This window comes from Dama dama, chromosome 5, assembly GCF_033118175.1.
Source record: "Dama dama isolate Ldn47 chromosome 5, ASM3311817v1, whole genome shotgun sequence".
NCBI classification, from domain to species: Eukaryota; Metazoa; Chordata; class Mammalia; order Artiodactyla; family Cervidae; genus Dama; species Dama dama.
The window spans coordinates 26588039-26604546 of NC_083685.1; the positions used below are offsets into that span (position 1 = coordinate 26588039).

Sequence of the window (16508 nt, forward strand, 5' to 3'; positions counted from 1 at the left end):
CACAGTTGGAGTTAGAGACATCACAGTTGGTGTTAGAGACCTCACAGTTAGAGTTAGAGACATCACAGTTGGAGTTACAGACATCACAGTTGGAGTTACAGACATCACAGTTGGTGTTAGAGACGTCACAGTTGGTGTTACAGACATCACAGTTGGTGTTAGAGACATCACATTGGAGTTAGAGACGTCACAGTTGGTGTTAGAGACGTCATAGTTGGTGTTAGAGACATCTCAGTTGGCGTTAGATACATCACAGTTGTTGTTAGACACACCTGGGCAGTTAAACAGACACAATAGTTCAAGGTGGGGCTTCCCTCGTGACTCAGCGTAAAAAATCCGCCTGCAATGCAGGAGCTGCAGGAGACTCAGTTTCAATCACTGGTTCGGAGAGATTCTCTGGAGGAGGGTATGACATCCCCCTCTAGTATTCTTGCCTGGAGAGTCCTATGGACAGAGGAGCCTGGTGGGCTATGATCTATTGGGTTGCAAAGAGTCAGACATGACTAAGTGACTTAGCATGCACATACCTGGGGAATTAGTGTGACATCTAAGGTCAGATTAGAGGCATGTAAATTAGGGAGACTTCCTTCTACTAGGGTTTTATGTGGACATACAAGGTCAAGATAGACATACCTGTGAAACCGGGGAGACATCCCAACTCTGGGAAGACACACATGGGGAATCAGACATCACAGGTCAATGTGAACACACCTGCAAAATTAGGAACACATCCAAGTTCAGGTTGTACATACCCGGGGTTCTAGGAGGACATCCCTGTTCAGTGTAGACACATCTGTGTAACTAGACAAATATCCCAGTTATGAACAGATAGACCTCAGTGGTTAGGAAGACATGTAAGATTGGTGTGGGCACACCTCTAGAAACAGGAAGGCATCTCAGGTCAGGGTGGACATACATGAGGTGTTAGGTAAACATAACAAACCAAGAGCACTCACCAGAGGGGAACTAGGGAAATATCCCAGATTATTTTATTTTATTCTTTTTCCAGGTTATTTTAGACATATCTGAAATCTTAGGAAGTTATTCAGAGCATCTTGGCAGCATAAGACTTTGATCCTTTTTGTCCCTCTTTTAAAACAACGAATCAGGCATCCATCACAAACAAAAGTGCTTCTAGAAGGGATGGGATATAGCGTCATACACCAAAGGATCCAGGAGGAGTGTCATCCAACTGTGCATCAGGTATGTGCTGTGAAATCAGCAGGAGCTAGCTAACCCGTCCAAGGTGTCTCAGCTGCTGTTGGGGAAAACCTAGAGAGCATCACCTTGGGCAGAAACCCACAGACAAGGGAAACTTCATAGAAATCTAGCCTTCCTGGGGAGATTCCAGAATGTCTTTGGGGAAAAATACAAGTTTGGATGCACCAAAAAAGATATTGAGGAACTTTGCCAGCATTTCCTCTCCTAAAATGACACTGTAGGGTTAAACTAGTTGGAGGTGATGTCTTCCACCGGGAAAGGGAAATCGGTGAGCAAGTGATAGGCTTCTAGATGCTGCCTGATGCTGCTGGAGAAATTTGTTTCTCTCCAGTAGCACCCAGAGTACTGAGGTGAGACCATGTGACTGGGGACAGAAGGAGATCTGGGAGAGGCAGATAAGCAAATCAAAAGGTGTTAAAGGGATGCAGTTCCTGCTGACTGCACTCAGCACATCCACCCTCCAGTCTCTGGAAGAACCTCACTTGAGGATCCTCCAACACCTTGAGTACTGAGTGCACACACACATCTCCCCCACTCTGCCACTGGCTCCTTATGCATGTTCCCAAGTGTGGCAGCAAGAACAAACTCAAGTAAACAAAGTGCTTTCAGAAAAAAGACCAAGGTTTGAAGGCAAGGGAAAAATCACAAATGTGAGCTTTAGCTCCACCTTCTGGGAAATAAAAGAGGCTTCCAGGGACCAGTCTGGTGAGTTGTTTAGTAGCTTAGTCGTGTCCGATTCTTTATGACCCCATGGACTGCAGCATGCCAGGTTTCTCTGTTCATCACCGACTTCTGGAGTCCCTCCAATCCCATGTCCTTTGAGTCAGTGATGACATCCAACCATCTCATCCTCTGTTGTCCCCTTCTCCTCCTGCCTTCAATCTTTCCCAGCATCAGGGTCTTTTCAAAAGAGTCAGCTCTTCTCATCAGGTGGCCAAAGTATTGGAGTTTCAGCATCAATATCAGTCCTTCCAATGAATATTCAGGACTGATTTCCTTTAGGATTGACTGGTTGGATCTCCTTGCAGACCAAGGGACTCTCAAGAGTCTTCTCCAATACCAGAGTTCAAAAGCATCAGTTCTACAGAGTTCAGCTTTCTTTATAGTCCAACTCTCACATCCATACATGACTACTGGAAAAACCATAGCTTTGACTATACTGACCTTTGTGGTCAAAGTAATGTCTCTGTTTTTTAATATGTAGTCTAGGTTTGTCATAACATTTCTTCTAAGAAGCAAGTGTCTTTTAATTTCATGGCTGCAGTCATTGTAGTGATTTTGGAGCCCAAGAAAATAAATTATTTCACTGTTTACATTGTTTCCCCATCTATTTGCCATGAAGTGATGGGACTGGATGCCATGATCTTTGTTTTTTGAATGTTGAGTTTTAAGTCAGCTTTTTCACTCTCCTCTTTGACCTTCATCAATAGGTTCTTTAGTTCTTCTTTCCTTTCTGCCATGAGGGTGTCATCTGTATATCTGAGGTTATTGATATTTCTCCTGGCAATCTTGATTTCAGCTTGTGCTTCATTCAGCCCAGCATAAAATCTTAAGAAAAGATGTAAAAGCTTAAGATTTCAGACACAAGAGGAAACAAGAAGAGTGGAGTAAGTATATCCACACACTCATGGTGGGGGGAAAATTTCAGGTGTGATTAAGTATTTTCCACTGGGTGGTAACTAGAAAAGGTTTGAAGAAGTATCTGCTATTCCAGATGTGAGAGAAGTAGCACAAAAATGCAGTTAACTTGAAGAATCAAGGAAACATGTCATCATTAAAAAGTAACAATAATCCTTCAATAACAAACACGGTTTTGAGAATGTCAATGTTCTACCAGAAAACACAGAAAGACAATTCAACAAAATCAGAAAAACAACACACAAACAGAATGAGAAACTTAGCAAAAAGAAACCATAAAAGAAACGAATTCTGGAACTGAAGAATTCAATGAGTGAAATGAAAAATGCAATAGAGAGTAGATAGTAGTAGATAAAATGGAAGATAGAACTGGTGAGCTAGAGCATAAAAATTTTGAAATAGCCCAATCAGAGGAGAAAAAAGAATGAAAAAGAGTGAAGAAGGTCTAAGTGACCTATAGGACTCCAACAAATACTAGAAAAATCACAGTCAGAAAAGGAAGAGTGTGAGAAGAGGTAGAAAATTTACTTTAAGAAATAATAGCTGAAGCTTCCCAAATCCAGGGAGAGACTGTTAGCTTCACCATCCTACTATCTCAATGCCAAAAGACTTCTCTAAGACATAGTACCTTTGACTTTTGACAGTTTTATTGTAAAGAGAAAATCTAAAAGCAACCAGAGAAAAATGATTGTAACCTATAAAGGAACCCTCAATGGGCAATCATCAGATTTTTCAGAAAAACCCTACATGAAAGAAGAGAGTGGAATAAAATATTAAAAATGTTAAAAGAAAAAAAAGAGAGAAAACAAAAATATATATTAAAATAAATGAAAATGGAAAGTCTAGGAAAGAAGTTTATAGCAACAAATTCATATGTTCAAAAAAAGATCTCAAGCAAACCAACTTTACATCTCAAGGAATTTGAAAAATAAAACACATTACTAAGCCCAAAGTTAGCAGAAAGAAGGAAACAACAAACATAGAATGGAAATAAATAATTTAGAGATTAGAAGAAAGCAGAGACCTAAGAACTGTTTTTTAAAAATAAAATTGACAAAACTATAGCTAGACTAAGAAAAAAGAAGATTCAAAATATAAAATCATAAATTTTTGATTTTATGATTTTACTGCTGATATTACAGAAATACATGATACTATAGAACAATTATATAGAAGGAACAGCTGATAATATAGAAATACATGATACTACAGAACAATTTTGTAGAAGGAACATATCTCAACATAATAAAGCCTGTATATAACAAATCCACAGCTAACAGCATACTCAATGGAGAAAGACTGAAAGTGTTTCCTCTAGGATCAGGAAAATGACTAGACAGTTCTTATTCAATGCAGTACTGGAAGTCCTAGCTAGAGCAATTAGGCAAGACAATGAAATAAAAGGCATCCAAGTCATAAAGGAATAAATAAGACTGTCATTATTTGTAGATGCTGTAACCATATATATAGAACATCCTTAATATTCAACCCCAAAACTGTTAGAACTAATCAATTCAGTAAAGTTGCAGGATACAATATCAGATACAGAAGTCAACTGTGTCTTTATATGCTAATGACAAAACATCTAAAAAAGAAACAGAACTATCCCATTCACAGTAGCAGTAGACACAGCTGGGGATGTGGGGAATATCCCAGGACAGTGTACACATAAGCATGGTATTAGGAAGATATCTGAAGACAGGATGGATGCAACTGAGATATTAGAAAGAGACCCCTTGCCAGAGTTAACTAGGGAAACATATCATATCAGAGTAGATACACATGCAGTGATATAGGGTGACATCCTGGGTCAACGGAGACCCACCTGGGGAATCAGGGAGACTTTCCAAGTCAGTGTAGACTCACTTGAGGAAATAAGGGGGCATCCCAAGAAAATGTAGACACAGGTGGAGAATTAAGGAGATATACTGGTTAAAGGGTAAACACACCTAGGAATTAGGAAGAATACTCAGGTCAGTGATGATGCACCTGGGGAAGAAAGGCGAAACTAGATCAGAGCAGACAAACTTGGGGTACTAGGGCTATGAGGTCAGGGCAGATACAACAGGAGTTCAGTGTTACCCCAGGAAAGAGTAAACATAACTAGGGAACTAGCGACATGTGCCATGTCAGGTTGGAACCACCCAGGAGTGAGGAAGTCTCTCAAGTTCAGGGTAGACACATCTGGGAATTAGGGATACATCATAGGGCAGAATTCATATACTTGAATAGGGAGACAGCCAAGATCAGTGTAGACACACCTGGGAATTAAGGTGGCATCTCATGTTAGGGTAAACACAACTCAGTAATTATGGAAATATCCCAGGTCGCTGTATATGCAGCTTGGGAATTAAGGAGACATTCAAGGTCAGGGTAGACACATCTGGGAAACTGAGACATCCAGGTCAGTGGTAGATATTCAAGCACTCAGGTGTTTCAGAAGCAGCCAACATCAGTGTAGACACACAAGGGGACTTAGGAACATCTGACATGCATACAGACATACCTGAAAAACTAGTGAAACACCTCAGGTGTTTCCGCATCTAGGAAATAGAGGAGATACTGAAGGTCAGATTAGAAACAACTGGATTATTATTCAGACTATTACTAAGACAGCATTGGTCAGAGTTGACACAGTTGGGTATTTGGGAAGACATCCCAGATTAGAGTAGACAGACTTGGGTTATTTAAAGAGAAATCAGGTTAGAATAGACACTCATGAGGATATAGAGAGGCATCCTAGGTCATAGCCTGGAGTAGGAAATAGCAACCCACTCCACTCTTCTTGCCTGGAGAATTCCATGGACAGAGGAGCATGGAGGGCTACAGTCCACGCGGTCTCAAAGAGCCAGATACAACTGAACAGCTGAGCACACCCAGGTCATAGCAGAGACATCTGGGGAGGTAAGGAGTTTTCGCACCCAGTGAATGAACATCATCGTGGGCCATAATCCCGTGATTAAGACAGAGCTGGGCATGGAATTCAAAGGGGATTCTGAGGGTGAGAGAGAAGACTGTGCTCCCTGGAGGAAGGTGGGGAGACCCTCAGTGATGTGTAATCAGCGCCCACAGCATCAGCGTCAGGGTCGGGGGGACCAGCCACCTCTTAGGAACCTCGGGTCCTGAGTCATGATGGTGGCAAAGATAATCAAGTTACTAAAGGAGGAAAAGAAATCACTGTGGTACAGAGGCTGTTCCACCGCATTTAGAGAAGGTGGTAGTAAAACCTCTTGTCTGGCTTTGCACCATGATCACTGGTGCTTCTAGCCTCACAGAACTAGTATTTTGTCATGGCTGAACCTCCACGGTGAACAAGACAAACAGTGCACCAGGGATGGTCCAGTTGGGGTCATGAAGCTGACTCAAGATACTTCAAATGAAGGAAATGCAGTCCAAGTGGATTGTATCTGGTGGTGGATGGACTTAAAAAACAAACAAGGGGGAGTGAGACAAACTGGAGTTTAGTGATTGCAGGAAGTCATAACCACTTGTCACCATCTTGGGATGCAGAAAGATGCAGGGAAAGCTGCCACCTTAGGAAAGATGAAGATGCTGGCAGGAAAGCCAAACAAATTTGCTGAGGTGGCAAAACAGAGAGAGGTGGGTGTTCTGGTTTCTCCCTTTCCCATCTTCCTGTATCCAGGCAACTTGTCCCATTGGCCAAGCTGCCTGGAAACACAAGACAAGGTGGCCAGGGAAACTTGATCCCTGGGAAACAAAGGAGAGCAGAATCATGGAATAACAGGTCTGTGGGCAAAACTGAATGACCCGCATACTCACCTATCTCCATGGTCTTTGCAAAGTGAGCAGACTTTCCTGTGGCTTCAGAATACTGTCTCAAAATGCATTCCACTGATCTCTAACCTCATTCAGATCACCTTGATACTTTTAAAATGTGGATCTCCAGGGCAGCATCTCTCCTGAGTCAGACTCCATGGGCAGGATCCTAGGGTCTGCATGTTAACAAGCCTCCAGGTGACCACCACACTGACTTTTCAGAGCAACTGCTTCAGAGTTGCATTCCCCAACCTGCCTGATGTACCTGGAACTTTTCTGAAATGTGCAGACCCTGAATCCCTACCCTTGGAGATATGGATTCAGGACATCTGAGAAGACCTCAGGAGCCTGTATTTTAAACAAGTGTGTCCCCCATTCTGATTGTGCAGAAAACTGGGGAAGCTGCTTTACAAGACTGCCCTTAGATGGTGCTGAACGTCTTCAGTCAGAGACAAGAGGACATACCATCAGTTTCCTGGGGCTGTGATAACAGGTAACAACACAGCAGGTCCTTGAGATCTGGGGGCTGTGCTGCTGCAGGGGGCCAGGTCAGAGCATCACCTTCCTCCTGTGCGACATTTGCCACTGGTGCCCCTTGGGGTGCTGGATGAGCAAGGACTGTGTCCTGGAAACCCTTTCCCAGGTTACTTGCAGGAGCTCAGTTATAGGAACAACAGAGTAGCTAGCAGGGAGCTGAGACACACTTGACTGTTCAAATTGAATAATATTCTTTCTAAAATTCCACTCACAGCCTCTGTTGAGCTGCAACACTAGCCCCTGAAATTAGTCTGAAATTAGTCCTGAAATTAGTCTCCCAGCTTACCAGACGGCATCGATTTTTCTCTCACTGATTTTTTCTCTTCTGTTTTCAGTGTTTTACTCCACTTAAAAAAAATTAATTGTCTAAAAGTTGCAAGATTGAGGATTGCTAATAGAAATGAAAGGCATCAATTAATCCAGCTCCCAGAGGTGAGCACCATTAGAAGACATACACAAAGCCAACAGGCACAGGAAAAGATGCTCAACACCATTAATCCTCAGGGAATTGCAAATCAAAACCACAGTAAAATACCACCTCACACTTGTCAGGATGGCTGTTATCAAAAGTCAAAAGATTACAAGTGTTGGTGAGAAGTAGAGAAAAGGGAACCCTTGTGAACTATTGGTGGAAATGGAAATTGGTGTAGCCACTATGGAAAACAGTATGGAGGTTCCTCAAAAAATTAAACATAGAAATACCATTTGATCTACCAAGATCCTCCAATATAATTTCTGAGTATATATCCAAAGGTAATAAAATCACTATTATCTGCAAGAAGAGATATTTGCACCCTCATGTTCATAGCAGCAGTATCCACAATAGCTGAGATATGGAAACTACTTAAATGTGTGTCCACAGATGAATGGATAAAGAAAATTTATATATTTTACTATATAATATATATATAGTGAAATGTTAGCATTAAAAAAAAAAAAAAAAGAAATCTTGCCATTTACAACAACATGAGTGAACCTAGAGAACATTATGCTAAGGGAAATAAGCCAGACACAGAAAGTCAAAATTACATAATCTCACTTCTATTATTATTTTTAAAAGGCAGTACTTCTAATAACAGAGGTAGCATGGTAGGTGCCAGAGGCTGGGGGGAGGTAGTCATGGGGAGTTATTGTTTAATGGGCAGAGCTTCAATTTGCAAGATGAAAAGAGCTCTGGAGATGGGTGGTAGTGATGGTTGCAAAATAATATGAAGGTACTTAATACCACGGAACTGTACACCTAAAACAGTTAAGATAGTAATTTTATATTATATATATTTTACTACAGTAAAAAAATTGAAAAAAAAGATCAATGCATAGTTTTTCAGTTATTCTATATTTACATCAAACAGAACATAAAAATGTGTGTGATCTGTGTATATGTGTGTACGTATGTAACATGTATGCATATATAATCTTTCAGTGCACTGGGATGACCTCACTACTTTCAGTAACTATTGCTCAATATTTCATGGCATGATTTTACTGTAATTTATTTCACAAAATTCCTATTGGTAGAATTGCTTGCTTTTGCTTTTTTGTTCAACTTCATTTCTCTTACAGTTCTGCCATGAATAATTCTAAAAATACTCATTTGCGTAGCTCTAAGAGAGATGCTATCCAGTACTGGCTGACAGCAGGCTTGGGAATTAAATGCATGGGTTCAAACTCTGACTCACATACTTATTAGCTCTGGGACCATGCACAAATTACTTAACCTCTCTATGTCTCAGATTTTCATCTTTTATGGGGGATGATTAGAAATAGTGTTATACAATGAGGGTAATGTGAGATTAAATTATCAGCATCCGTAAGGCATTTTACAAAACTGCCTGCTTCATAGTAAATATTCACGAAGTATTAACTATGGTTTGTTACTTGTGAGAAATTTTCTAGTAAATAACCACCAGTAGAATCATTGCATAGAACCAGATGTATATTTAAAATATAATATTCATTGCCAAACAAACAAACAAAAAATCAGTCCATCAACTTCACTGCGGATGATTGTACCTCTCCCCCTACTCCCTTGACAATCTGCAAATTTTTGCTAATCTGAGACACTTATTAATCACCCCATTTTGCACCATGATGCCTGCCTGTTGACTACTATGTGAACTATGAGCTGGAGAAAAATATCAGGAGGCTATCACAGCCATCTAAGTGAGAGGTGATGGTGACTTAAATAAAGGTGTGGAGAGGAGATAGAAAGCAATGGAATGATATAGGAAATGTTCTGGAAGGTGATTTGGCAGCATTTAATGTTGGACTAGTTGTGGTAGTGAGAAGACGACTCAGGGGTGACCCCCAGACTTCAGACACGAGAAACTTGGGGGTCACTTCATAGTCCTTAGAAGGCTTTGGAGGAACCAGAAATGGAAAGGGATAGAGGTAAGGTTTCAGTCTGATGAATTGGAGAGGTGGTACATTACAGTGGATAAAGTGTATACTCTGAGTACCAGAGAATTAAATGAGGTAATTTATGCAATATGCTTATGGCTCAGTAAGTGATCACTAATGTCATCATGTTTAAGGGAGCCTTCCTGGAGGAGACGTCAAGCAGTCCACTGGATACACAATTATAAGGCTCTAAGGTGGAGATGTAGCAGTTTGTGATATAGTGGTACTTGAGGCCATGGGAGTGCATCAGGGATGGCAAACTAAGCCCGAGTAGGTAAATCTGGCTGTCTGTCTAATATAAATCTGGCTGTCTGTCTAATGTAAATCTGGCTGTCTGTCTAATGTAAATCAAGTTTTATTGGCACACAGTCATGCCTATTTATTTATGTACCACCTATGGCTGCTTTCATTCTACAAAGGCAGAAATGAATAATCACAACAGAGATTGTATTGCCTGCACAACCTAAAATAGTTACTATCTAGCCCTTTATAAAGAAAGTTTACCAATAGCTGGATTATAGTTCTGAGCAAGAATGTACAATGGAGAAAAGAGGGGCAAGTCTAGGACTCGAGGGGCTTCAGTATTTAGACGGAGCCCTTAGATGCTGTCAAGGGGCAGTTCAGATGGAGTGTCCAGGGGATGGGAGGAAAGCTAGGAAAACTTAACGATGGAAATCAAGCAATGGGAGGATTTCAATAAGAGAGGGGCCAGCTCACCCCTCTGCACCACGTTATTTCATCATTCTTCTTCTGATGATGAAATCTCTCTGCAACTCCATCTCTAAGGCAGAGGAGACACTCTCAGTCCCCAAGACTTGACATATTTTTCATTTAAGAGATGATCTCAGCCTGAGATGAAAATCTCTTGGCTTCAAGGCCAAATGGTCAGGGCAAGAAAGGGCCCTGTTTAGACTGGTACATGTCAGATGGTTCAGCTGTGCCAGGAGGGTGGGATCAAGCTGTGGGCACATGGCAGAAAGTCCAATACTGATTGTCTGTATCCTCAGGGCCCAGCCACACACTTTCTAATGGCCACCTTCCCCCAAACTTTACCAGGGGCTTTCCTTTATTTTTAGAGCTCTGGTGCAGTGGAGAAATCCATTCACTGTTGCAATTCCACAAGGCAGGCCATTAACTTATGCAACTGGCCCTCAGAAATTCAGGCCTCAAGCTATAGACAAGGTCACAGAATTTTTGCCTCCAGCCAGACAACCTCAAATTAAAACTGAGTCTTTCACACTGCTCTTCAGTCCATGCCAGCAGAACATAGTTACACTTGACTACTAAGTCACTGAAGGTTAACCAGTTGTGGACCTATTGTCTGAATCTTTCACCATCACATGTATTTGCATCACCATCTCCTTCCTTCCCACACTGAGCTGGTGGAGGCTCAGGACTGCCCTCCTGCCAGGACAGTAAACATCCTTTTTGAGCAGAGTGAGTATGTCTGATTAATGCCTCTGCACTGTGTTGCCTCAAAAAGCAAAAATTGGTATCAGGAATGGGGCAGTGCTCAGTAGACTCTGTCAGCCACAAATTGGCACTTCCATTGGCACTTGCTACCTACCTCTCCAAGGATTAAATCATGTGCTGCTGAGGCTACTGATTTTTCAACATCCCCTGAAAGGAATTCGGGGTGGAGAACAGAAATGAGACACTCAGTGCTCTGGGGAAAACTGGTAGAACAGGTCTTCAGATAGTTAGTTATTTTTAAGAGCCAATTTTATGAGCCCAATTCTTGTATCTCTTCATATCTAGAAAAGCAGTAAAATCCTTCACAGCGAGGACTATTCCTTGTGACTAGCAGAAACCTTCTGCAAAAAAAAAAAAAATATGTGCTTGGTTGCAGGTACCCTCCTTTCATCAAAATTGCATTATACACTGACCTTCTTCCCTACCTCTATGGAGCAGTTTCTCAGAGCTACCTGAGGTGTTATCTCCAAGGCTATAGTCCTCATTTTGCCCCAAATAAAACTTGATTCACACTCTCATGTTGTGCATTTTTTTTAGTTTAATTTTTTAAGGATGGTGATTACATGCTGACCACAAGCATGTGGGCCCCAGACTGGTTGAAACCAGAAAGTTGATGATTAAGATTCCTGAAACATCACCCTGTTACCACCAACCTATCAGAAGAAAGGCATACACCCCGCTGCCCTCACTTCAAACGTTGTCTTTAAAACAGCTTCCCTGAAAGCCATCAGGAAGATCAGGTCTTTTGAGCACAAGTTGCCCATTCTCCTTGTTGGGTACCCTGCAAATAAACACTGTATTTTTCTTCACCACAACCTAATGTCAGTATATTGGCTTTGCTGTGTAGCTGGTGAACAGACCTGAGTTTGGACTGGTAACATTCCCTTAACTATTAGCATCTTAGAGATAAAGACTAGGGAGTAAACATGTGTTTCCCTCCCGTGGAATCAACAATCTCCTTGCTAGGACCCCACCACTAGCTCCCCCTGTTCTCATCTCTCAGATGCTGATAATTAAGGAAATGTTACCAGTCCAAACTCAGATCTGTTCACCAGCTACACAGCAAAGCCAATATACTGACATCAGGTTGTGGTGAAGAAAAATACAGTGTTTATTTGCAGGGTAACCAACAAGGAGAATGGGCAACTTGTGCTCAAAAGACCTGATCTTCCTGATGGCTTTCAGGGAAGCTGTTTTAAAGACAACGTTTGACGTGAGGGCAGCGGGGTGTATGCCTTTCTTCTGATAGGTTGGTGGTAACAGGGTGATGTTTCAGGAATCTTAATCATCAACTTTCTGGTTTCAACCAGTCTGGGGTCCACATGCTTGTGGTCAGCATGTAATCACCATCCTCCACTGGATGGGAGTCTTAGTTTCTGCAGAACAATTCTTAATATATACATGAGATTGTTCTGTGTGTCCTTTCAGAAGGAACTAAGACTCTGCTTTATCACTGAACTAGTGTTTAAGCCATCATTACTTTTCTTGCTTGACTGCTTTTCCTTTGTTTATTGTTCCCTCACTTCTCTAATTAGTAACTGCTTGAGTTTGCTCTTTGGAACACAGGGGAGGCCTAGGAGGCTGAAGCCTTTTTCTACAAACAAGAAATGGGGGACACCAAGGGGCTTCTGTACCCAGGAAGCCCTTGGAGGGTCCTGCTTGGTTTCAGCTCCCCTCCCCCCTTTTCCTTGATACTCCTCAATCCTGAGGGGAACAGGGGGTAACAATAAATGGAACAAAGTTTTGGATACAGAAGTAAATCATAAACTCTGCAAAGGAGTTCAGTCTTAGGGGAACTCGATTTCAAGAATGAGAAGACTACAGGACTCACCTTTGCTCTCAAGATTAGATAACAGGGTGAAAGAAAAGATGCTCCAGGAGATTTTGTGGTTAAGGATGGGGAATCACAGCTGTGATTTATGATGGAGACTTCACTTCTGCACCCAGCTAGAGGAGGGTGGAGCTGGGCTGCTCACCTTGTTTCATCCTGAGCCCCCATCTCCCTGCCATGCACCTGTCAGGCCTTGCACTGTCCCTCAGACTGGCCGGGCTCATTCCCGCACCTTCTGGACATCAACTTGGATGTCTGTTTCTCAACATTTGGGTTCTCATCACAAATGTCCCCTCCTCGGGGAGACCCCCTGACCCTCTGTCACCTCTCAGTCACCCTTCCTCACCCAGTATTTTTTTGTGGAGCATGTCAGACTTCCTAGGTTCCCAGGCTCCTGGACTTCACTTTAGCAGAGCCTGGCTGCATGGGGGTAGCAGGTGTGTGTGTCAGGGGGACGGGTAACCTGCCTGACCCCAGATCCCTGAGCAGGGAAGGGCCAGAGAAAACGTCTGCCTTCCCCTCCTCATTCCCTCTGCTCTCCTGCTGGTGCCCCTGATATCCAAACCCTGCAGAGGCCAGAAGAGGAGGAACCTGGGGATGCTGCCAGTGGAGGTCAGTGGTTAGCCTCTCAGACAGGGCAGGGCAGAGGGGGTATGGAAGATGAATGAAGGGAAGAATGAAGAATCCAGGGCAGAGAGAATGGGGTGTCTCTGCCCCTCTTTCCTCTTGCACCCAGCCTGCTGCACCCCAAATGCCTCAAAGCCACACCCTTTGCTGAAGCAAACCTGCTGCATGCAACCAGGCTTCACACTCAGGCCATCTTTGCTGCCCTAACTTCTGCCTGCTTCCCGTCTCCAGTTCACTCCAGTTGGGTGACAGCTGCCTCTTTGTCTGAAAACCCCATAGCAGGTCCCCCTGCATGGGGCTCCTGAATACCCAGGACCTGCTGCAGAAGTCAGGGCCCTCAGAGCCTGAGAAATACCGTTTCCTTCCCTCCCGCCCCATTCACTGGAAAACAAGAAACACCACAAATTTTCTTTTAGAAATTAATATTCATTAAAAATCTAATAATGTGAATGTATGGTTGTATTTGAGGGCAAATTAAACAAATAAATAACCCTTAAGTTTCTAAACGTGTTGTCCTTAAGTAGAAATATCTCCAACTAGATTTCCATGCTTCCTACTGAATTATTTAAGTTAACTTTACTCAGTTCTTAGTCTTAATTTTAACAATGCTAGCATCCTTTCTATGCAAAATATTAACTTTTTATGCAAAACACATGAATTTAATGAAAGTTCAGTAAGTTCAGAAAGTTCAGTAAGAAAGTCATATTTTTTTAAGAAACTTTTTAATGATTCAGCAAAGTTCTGACATAAATCACCATTTCTAACAGAGGGCAAAATCACAACCAGTTAATTCCCAACTGGAGGGGTCCATGGAACTCCAAGTGGGCTCAGCCTGTGTGAGTTTCTCTGTGGGTTTGTGCCCTTGCGGAATTTTACCAAAATATCAGTAGGAGGTGTTCTGGAGCTGAATCCTGGGTTCCTGATGTTACCAAGTCCAAGCTTGCTCTGCTCACTGCATGACAGGATAATACATTGGAGACAAAGTGTTAAGGCAAGGAATACAACTTCATTCAGAAAACCATCAGACTGAGAAGATGGCATACTAATGTCTCAAAATAACTATCTTATTGGGGTCTGAATGCCAGATTCTTTTATAGAATCAGAAAGAGAGGAGAGGTGAGGAAGTAAAGTAAAGAAGGGCCATCAGTCTTACAAGAAAATCTCCTGGGACAACAGTTGGGCAAGGTCAGATCACCTCCCTGTGAGCTGAACAAAGGCACTTTAGGCTAACATTCAGGCAGAGGGGCAGGGTTCCCTGAGACAGGCCATAAGATATGATTACAATAATAAAAGCAAATTAAACACAAAGATTAAAGTCAAAGAAACAGATCAAACATGGAGTCCAGTTTTAGCTCTTCCCTGTTACACTAATGGGGTCAGAGCAGCTACCTTGGATCCTGTCTGCAAACTACAAGCCAGTCCTTCCTCAAGGCAGAGGCTGTCAAGGGCTGTGCTGGGCAGGAGGCAGGTGGGAAATGCTTTGCACTCCCTGAAGAGTAAGTTTCTCACATCAAGCCCCAAAGCACCTGAGGGTCCAAGTCACAGCTACCTGGGGCTCCACCAGGTGTCCAGGGTGTTCTGGGAACCTCACCTGAGACAGAGCCCCTGTACTGGGCTCCCTGAGGCCTGCGTCTCACCCGCAATGGGGCTAATCACAAACAGGAGTAAACCTGACCTAATCAACAGAATCCAGACACTTCCTCCCTCCAGCTAACATCATCTCTGGAGGCCCTGGGATTCCACTCACACCCAGCAGCCATGGTAAAGCCTGTCTTCCCCTGTTTGCCCCAGGGATTTGCTATCTGAGCAGCCTCTCCTCTGAGGCTCTACCCCAAGCTGAGAAAATTCTGGACCCCCACCACTCGAGGTGGGGATGCTGGTGGCTGGTGTTGATAACTTACAGTGGTTGGTGTCAGGTTTGTGGTCTCCAAAGGAGAAGATTTCACTCCAGGACCAAAGATGCAGTCTTAGTCACTCAGAGCTTTGTGCAGCAAAGATATTTATTAAAGTAAAAGTGATAGAGAAAACTTCTGGCATAGACATCCAAAGGGGGTAGAAAGAGTACCAACTTCGCTAGTTTGAGCATGGCATTATATATTTTTCAGCTGGCTCCTGAAAATAGATAAAAAGAACACCTGAAGGTTGCAATAGTTCCACCTGAGTTCCACCATCCTGAGATAACTTCAGTACAAGAATCGTCAGAAGCAATGGTTCTGGGCAATGTGTCTCTGGGTGAGACATACTGTTGCTGAGAAAGAGGTTCCCAAGCAAGATTTGTTGCAATTATAATCATTAACTTAGAGCCTAAGAAAAGCATACCCATGAGTAATCACTAGCTCTGGACCTAAAGAAAAGCCAGTTCCCAGGCAAAATATATTGTTGCAATATTATCACAGAGCTTAAGGAAAGCATGAGCAAGATATATTGTTGCTTGTGCAGCCTATATGACTAAGGCAAAAGAATGTGAACAAGAAAGTTCATCTCCTCCTTAAAGGGGCCTTGGATTCCTTATCAACCTGCCTAAGATTTAACTCTCTCAGTTTTATAGATTAAAACAGGAAAATATGTATATGCGTGGCACCTACACCTCGGAGGTTCCAGATCCCCACAGTAAAGCGAACGTAGCAATACAACAAATCATACAATATGTTGGTATCCCAGCACACACAAATGTATGTTTAGGGACTTCCCTGGTGGTCCAATGGTTAAGACTCTGTGCTTCCAATGCAGGGGGTGTGGGTTTGATCCCCGCTTGGGGAATGAAGATCCCACATGCCTCTCAGCATGGCCAAAAAAATTAATGAAAAAAGTTGTGTTTGCATTATACTTCAGTCTGTTACATGTGCAATAGCATTATGTCTAAAAAACCAATGTACATACCTTAATTAAAAATTTTTATTGCTTAAATATGCTAACCATCATTTGAGCCTTCAGTGAGTCATTATCGTTTTGCTGGTGAAGGATCTTGCCTCAGTGTTGATGCTTGCTGACTGATCAGAGTGGA

At 42.5% G+C, this 16508-nt stretch overlaps 1 non-coding gene across 1 annotated transcript; it reads left to right on the top strand.

Annotated features, from left to right (window-relative positions):
• Positions 1–16191: 16191 nt before the first annotated feature.
• TRNAG-UCC (transfer RNA glycine (anticodon UCC)) lies at positions 16192–16264 on the top strand. Its single transcript has one exon. It is a non-coding gene; the product is annotated as a tRNA-Gly (tRNA).
• The last annotated feature ends 244 nt before the right edge of the window (positions 16265–16508 follow it).